Below are 7,518 nucleotides of genomic sequence, written 5' to 3' on the forward strand. Positions count from 1 at the left end.
TTGGGGAAAATTTCATTTGAAAAGTGTGTTGAAAAATGGGAAACTGTTGTGTGGCCCTAACTGTAATTCTGCCTTCCCCCTCGCCTGCATGGTCCCAGCCGTACCAGTGAGTGCCACCACAAAGGGGAAATACTCAAAGGTGTCTTCAACAATCAGTTTAATCGCAGCTGGGATCACAAAGCCCAAAACGCTTCTTACTATTGGTCAATGTCAGTGGGCGGAGGTAAGGGGATTTGGGTGTCTTGGCTGTGTGGTACTGAATTTAACACATCTGGATTACTTTTGAGTGTGGCCTCAGGCCGGGAGTCCTTGGGGATAGTTTTCAGAGTAGCAGCCGTGTTAGTCTGTATCCGCAAAAAGAACAGGAGTACTTGTGGCACCTTAGAGACTAACAAATTTATTAGAGCATAAGCTTTCGTGGGCTACAGCCCACTTCTTCGGATGCATGGGGATAGTGAAGTTTGGTTTGAGGATAATCAACATCCCCGGGAGGTATTTAACCCTTGAGTTACTGAGACAGACTGGCTCTTGAGGGAGTCCTTGGCATGGGAACACTCTCGGGCTGATTGATATCAATGCAGAACAGCCAGATCCATCATGGGTTAGAAGCATCATGGGTTAGAGCACGCTGTGCTCAAGGAGATGTTGCTGAATGGGGACCTATTGCCCAGCCCCTTCCACCCCGCTTAAAGCTGCCCCGGCTTGTATAGTCCAGGAGATGGGAAAGGAGCTGATGAGAGCAGGGTGCAACAGCAAGAGACGTGACAAGCCCCAGGGAAGTGGGGGAGAGAGAGATCTGGGGAAGATGTCTCTGGTAGGGTCGGGGGAGGGTGACACACTGGCTGTGGAGCAGTTAGAGATGCAATATGCTGAGCAGGATGTCCCAGGGAAAGCAGGGGAGGAGGAGCACAGCAGATGCAGGAGGCAGGTGAGCATGTAGCTAGATTGGGTGAAAGATCATTGAGCCGTTGCTGGAGTATCTGGAAGAGGAACTGGGATGGGGCAGTGTCGGGAAGTGGGATGGGAGTGCTGTGTGTATGGGTCTGGGGTGGTAGGGTCCATCAAGGAGGGTAGGTTATGGGCCTGGGAAAGTAGGACAGACCCTTTAAAGGTGGGTATAGGGCTGTGGGGGAGGGCAAGGCCTGTGGGGCTGGGTGTAGCAGGCCCCATGTGAGGCTAGAGCTGGGAGATGTTACTGATTCCACTTGGCGAACAATGATCCCCAGACTCCCCTACCCCCCTCCCTTGTCAGGTCCCCTGGGTGGTTGGGCTGGGGACTCACGGGGGGGCTGTGCCTGGTGCTGGGCTGGTGGTTAACATGGGTGCTTTTGCCAGTGGTGGGTTGTGAAGAATGAAGTAGCACAGGGTGGGCTGGCGCTGGAAGCCCTGCCTCTCCTGCAACCTCTGCATGGGGTAGTTCTCCATGGCCACATAGCCGTAGCTGGGATAGCCTAGTGCGTGCAACTGCTTGGCTATCAAATTATTCAGCATCCCCATGTAGCCGCGCCGCCGGTGCTGGGGCAGAGTGTAACCAGGCCCCATGGCACCAAACGGGTATGAAGCAATCCAGCTGACCGGGTGGCCAGCAGCATCCAGCAGGCAGACACTTGGGAAGTGGCGGATCAGGCTGGCCAGGTACTTCCTGCTTTTCTCATTCCCCCCCAGTTGCCACGTCTCATTCAGCAGGTCGGTGTGGGAGACATCCAGGGATGAGAGCCTCACGGCCGGGTCCAGCCTGGGGGGGCAGAGAGCAGCAGGGCAAAGCCCCAAAGGTCAGTGATCAGTTTGACACCTCAGAATCATGAGATGGCCTTAAGATCATGAGGTTTTTTAAAATTATGACACTGTGATTGCTGGTCTCTCTTGACAGCTGAACTCCCCTGCCCCCAACCCCTGGATGTGACATGATCAGTATTGCCAACACTCCCAGATTTATTATGGCGATATGGGCCTCACTGCAGAATCTCCTATCCCCATATCTACCCATCTGCTGCCCAGCAAATCAGTCTGCCCCATCAGTTCTGCCCCCACAGAGGCACCCATCAACTCTCTCTCCAGTCCACCCCGCTAACCCCCTCCCAGCTTCCCCTCTGCACCTCCTAGTGTTCTCCCACCCCTCCCAGCCCTGTGGGGGCTGCAGCAGGCTCCCCTCTGCCCTTCCCAGGCTGGATGTCCCAGGGAAGGGGTGAACAGGGACACCATGCTGTCCCATTGCTCACAAGAGGGGCGGGGGAGGAGGGAGTGGAACCACCCTGAGATGCTGAGCAAATTCTGCTCCCTCTTCCCCTACCCATCCCATGAGAAGGTGTCATGTTACTGCAGGGAGAGGGAGGGGCAGGGACTTCTTACTGCAGCAGCTCTGATTGCCTGCTCTTCCCCCAGCGGGGGTGTGGGAGAGGCAATCAATCAGACAGGGCTTCACACCCAGGGCAGGGGGGGATTCCCTTGAAGATCATTGTAAAATGGGCTCCAGACCTGGCCAAGCTTGTGGGACTCAGGAGCGGGAGATGATAGAGCCAAGTGGAGAGGAGAGGAAGCTGCCTTGTTTGGGGAATGGGAAATGGGACACGGGGCCTTTTCCCTCTTACCCATATGGTGGCAAGGCTGCCTAATATCTCTTCTCATTAGAACTGAGTGTCTCATTCCCCTTCCTGATAGAAACCCCTCCATCCCTAAAGTGCCCCTGGGGTATCTGTCCCTCCCTGGGTGAGAAGCTGAGGCCTGAACAGGCTGTGGACAGGGAAGGTTCCTCTCCATCCTGGGCCAGGTGAGATGTAGTGCAGGGATGGGGGGAGCACGGTCTCTCGCTGCCCAAGCCCTGCCAGGTCTGATGGCTGATTGAAGCAGTGCCTGGTCCCCAGAGGCCACAGATGGGGCCCCATTGGTGGCACAGAATCCATTTGCATCAGGGTTTCCTGGCAGAGGCTGGGGCTGTGCAGGAGCTGAAGAGGGATCTCCCTCCCCATGGCTGGTCCCACCCGATGGCTATGCTCCCCAGTCCCTGCAGGGTCCCTGAAGGAGGTTGGGCTCAGTGCCAATCCCACTGAAATTCTGCTGGTCGCAACATGACCCCAATGCCCTTGGCCCTGCCTAAGGAATAGTCAGCCAGATCTTGGGCATACTAGTTAGGGTCACCAGATGTCCTGATTTTATAGGGACAGTCCTGATATTTGGGGCTTTGTCTTATATAGGTGCCTATTACTCCCCACCCCCTGTCCCAATTTTTCATGCTTGCTGTTTGGTCACCCTAATCCCAGTGCCATGCTGGCCAATGCCCCCACCCCTTAGGCTGCCTCCTTCTGTACGCCGCCCCCTGTGGGGCCCTGTGACACAGGCAGACACTGACCGGATCTCAGGCATGGAGCTGGGATCTGGGTGAAAATAGGTGAAGTAGCGGAGCAGCTCTAGCTTGATCCCCTTAGCCTCGGCGATGTCCTTGGAGACTTCGTACACTCCATCCCGGAGCCCTGCAGGCGGCAGCGACAGTCCATGAGCAGTGGGGAAAGGGACTGAATGGTGGTGACAAAAGGGCCCATACGTGTGGGGAGCCCAGCCTGGCACATGGGTCGGGAGGGGCAGGAGTCTGAGCTTCCAAACCCCCAGCCCCAGCCCTCAGGGAAGAGGGTGTGGTCAGGTGAGCTGACCCCAGCCCAGCACTGGGAAGGGGCTACCCCATATGTTCCTGCCCTGCATAGGGCTCATGGGAGCAGCCTTGCAGCCTGGGGGGAGCAGAGGACTTTGGGGCTGGCATTCTAGGGCAGGATCCTGGGGGTTTGGCCCAGACAGGACATATATGTTCAGTTGCTGTGGGGTTCTCCCAGATGCTTTGGGGTACAAGTTACCAAGGATGCGGAAGTTCTGTCCCCAGTTGACAGCACCTGCACTGCCCAGCAGGGCCTGATAGGCACCTAGGTCTCGGTAGTACACTGTGTATGTGTTGGTGTACAAATCAGAGTAATCCGATACCACCTATTGGGGGAGACAAACAGCCAAGACGGGAGAACTCCCAGTGGAATGACTCATCTCCCTGCCCCCTCTCCCCCGAGCCAGCCTGGTCCCCCCTAGAGGGGAAGGACTGCGTGTCCCATTCCCAGCCCCCAAGCCAGGTTGGCCCCCCCCTGTGGTCCCCTGAAGAGGAAGGCCTCCGAATCCAAGTCCCTGTCTCCTCCCCGGGCCAACCTGGCCCCCGTCCTGGGGTCCCCTAGTGAGGAAAGGCCTCGGGTCCCATTCTACATCCTCCCGAGCCATCCAGTTCCCCAGGTGCAGCGCGGTGGCTGCGGGGCGTCACCTCTCTGCGCGGCCGGGTGAGGACGACTTTGAATTCAGGCCATGAATCCACCAGCACCTCCTGCGCAGTCAGGTTCCCCCGGTTTATGGTCTTCACAGTGCCATAGACCTGCCAGAGACATGGAGGTGGTGGGGGTCAGAGCTGGGGGAGGGGCAGCAATTCCCACTCCCACAACTCTGTTTGGAGCCACCCAGTATTTATTGGGGGGTTTCAGCATCTCGTGATCGTCTGCACATTAGGTGAGGTTTTTGCCCTTCTCCAACATGGCCTCCCTCTCCCATCCCTGCCAATGGGGCTGACACCAGAGGCTGCCCTTAGTGAAGATGGCTACCACCTCACAATGATTTCAGGGGGGTGAGGCCAGGGAAGATGGCTGTCCCAGACTCTGGGTACCAGAGATGGAGGGCGGGGGAATGTGAGGAGCAACAAGGAGAGGCGGTTGGGGAGCGAGTGCGGGGATGTGGGGGATGCTAGGGGTTGGGGTGAGGGGCAAGGAGGTGGTGGGGGTCAGAGCTGGGGGAGAGGCAGCAATTCTCACTCCCACAACTCTGTTTGGAGCCACCCAGTATTTATTGGGGGGTTTCAGCATCTCGTCATCTTCTGCGCATTAGGTGAGGTTTTTGCCCTTCTTCAACATGGCTGCCCTCTCCCATCCCTGCCAGTGGGGCTGACACCACAGGCTGCCCTTACCTCACAATGATTTCAGGGGGCTGAGGTATGGGAAGATGGCTGCCCCAGGCTCTGGGTACCAAAAATGGGGGGTGGGGGAATGTGAGGAGCAGCAAGGAGAGGCGATTGGGGAGTGAGTGGGGAATGCTAGGTGGAATCATGGAGGGAGCCAGAGCTACCCATGTCTTTGATTGGCTGGCACGGAGCCTGCCCATGCACTGACTGGCTGGCACAGAGCCTGCCTGTGCTGTAACTGTTTGATATGGAGCCAATCTGCCCTGTGACCGGCTGGGGAGGTCCCACCGGCTACACTGGGTGAGCAGCAGGAATTTGCTGGATTTGGAGCTTGGGAGACAGGAGATCTGAGTGGGGAGGGAGTGGCTTGGAAAGCAGCCAGCACCTATGGGGAGGGGCCTGCCCCCCCAGCTAGCCCTTGACCAGGGGTTGGGTCTTGCCCCCAGCGAGCCCAATCTCCACCCCATCACCCTGGGGAGAGAGAACTTTGTGCCATGCTCCCATCCCCGTCCCAGGAAGTGGCACGTGGGAAAAAAGATGTGTCCTTGTCACCGGCAACGTATCAGGCAAGCGCCTCCGTAGTGTCCCCTCCAGCAGCCGCAGCTTGGAAGAGCAGCTCAGGATCAGCATCTCTGGTGTGGGTGGGCCCTCTGCAGATTCCAGCAGGGATGGCACAGGGGATGCCTGAGGGGGAGAGTCTCATCAGTTCCCTGTGACTTCCCCCCCCCCCCCCACTTCCCTGGTGACACGAGGGGTGTCTGCAACCTTCCAGCCCTGCCAAAATAACAATGTGGGTAGACCTACAATAACAAACCAGTCTGGTTACAACACCTGTACCCACCATAAACCCTACAATAACCACCCCAATGGTTATATTCTCAGTGCAGCATTTCCTGTGGATTTTCCTCTCCTCCTAAGTATCAGCAGTTAATGTTTCAGCTTTTCAATCTAAAAATTACTTCTGATGAGAATTTGCACAAGTGGTGCTTAGATGTTCCCAGAGCTCATGGAGTGGCAGGTCAGTACCTCAACTGAGTCCAATTTCTCTTGTATCTTCACAACATTTCCCCCCACAATTTGCTAAGCTGTGTTTGTGAGAGTCAAGACCCTACAAAAACATACCAATATGGGTGCTTCTCCCTTGCTCACCATAGACCCTACAATAGAATCATAGAATCTCAGGGTTGGAAGGGACCTCAGGAGGTCATCTAGTCCAACCCCCTGCTCAAAGCAGGACCAATCCCCAACTAAATCATCCCAGCCAGGGCTTTGTCAAGCCTGACTTAAAAACCTCTAAGGAAGGAGATTCCACCACCTCCCTAGGTAACCCATTCCAGTGCTTCACCACCCTCCTAGTGAAAAAGTTTTTCCTAATATCCAACCTAAACCTCCCCCACTGCAACTTGAGACCATTACTCCCTGTTCTGTCATCTGGTACCAGGGCCGGCTCCAGGCACCAGCCCAGCAAGCAGGTGCTTGGGGCGGCCAAGGGGAAGGGGCGGCATGTCAGGCTCTTCGGGGGCGGAGAAAAGGACCTGCCACCGAAGAAGATAGCGGCGCGGTGGACTGCCGCCGATCGCGATTGCGGCTTTTTTTTTTCCCCCTCTGCTCGGGGCGGCAAAAACCCTGGAGCCGGCCCTGTCTGGTACCACTGAGAACAGGCTAGATCCATCCTCTTTGGAACCCCCCTTCAGGTAGTTGAAAGCAGCTATCAAATCCCGCCCCCCATTCTTCTCTTCTGCAGACTAAATAATCCCAGTTCCCTGAGCCTCTCCTCCTAAATCATGTGCTCCAGCCCCCTAATCATTTTTGTTGCCCTCTGCTGGACTCTTTCCAATTTTTCCACATCCTTCTTGTAGTGTGGGGCCCAAAACTGGACACAGTACTCCAGATGAGGCCTCACCAATGCCGAATAGAGGGGAATGATCAGGTCCCTTGATCTGCCGGCAATGCTCCCACTTATACAGCCCAAAATGCAGTTAGCCTTCTTGGCAACAAGGGCACACTGTTGACTCATATCCAGCTTCTCGTCCACTGTGACCCCTAGGTCCTTTTCTGCAGAACTGCTGCCTAGCCACTCAGTCCCTGGTCTGTAGAAGTGCATGGGATTCTTCCGTTCTAAGTGCAGGACTCTGCCCTTGTCCTTGTTGAATCTCATGAGATTTCTTTTGGCCCAATCCTCTAATTTGTCTAGGTCCCTCTGTATCCTATCCCTACCCTCCAGCGTATCTACCACTCCTCCCAGTTTGTCCTGTCTATGTCTCTGTGGCCCCAGCCATGTCAGGGCTGGTCTGTGCAGGACTCAGGTGGCCCCAGTAGCTCCCACTTACCTGGACAGTCTCTCTGCCAGGGTAAGGGGCAGCCCCTGTGAAGATAGAGAGACAAGGTGTTCGTGAGGCAGTGAGGTCCCTGCCTGGCAGCAGCTGGTCCTGTCCCCGCTGGGTCTCTCTCTCCCTCTCCCTCAGGGGCTGCTCCAGCCTCTTATCCCGGAGTCAATGAACCATTAACAGAGTCTGTGCCTGGCCCGGAGCTGGGGGCAGCCGCAT

The 7,518-nt window shown here is 56.3% G+C and overlaps 1 pseudogene; it reads right to left on the reverse strand.

Moving 5' to 3' along the window:
• Positions 1-1,278: 1,278 nt before the first annotated feature.
• Positions 1,279-7,518, reverse strand: LOC135878745 (glycine N-acyltransferase-like protein 3; annotated as a pseudogene).

The sequence above is a fragment of the Emys orbicularis genome, chromosome 4, assembly GCF_028017835.1.
Source record: "Emys orbicularis isolate rEmyOrb1 chromosome 4, rEmyOrb1.hap1, whole genome shotgun sequence".
In the NCBI taxonomy this organism is placed as follows: Eukaryota; Metazoa; Chordata; order Testudines; family Emydidae; genus Emys; species Emys orbicularis.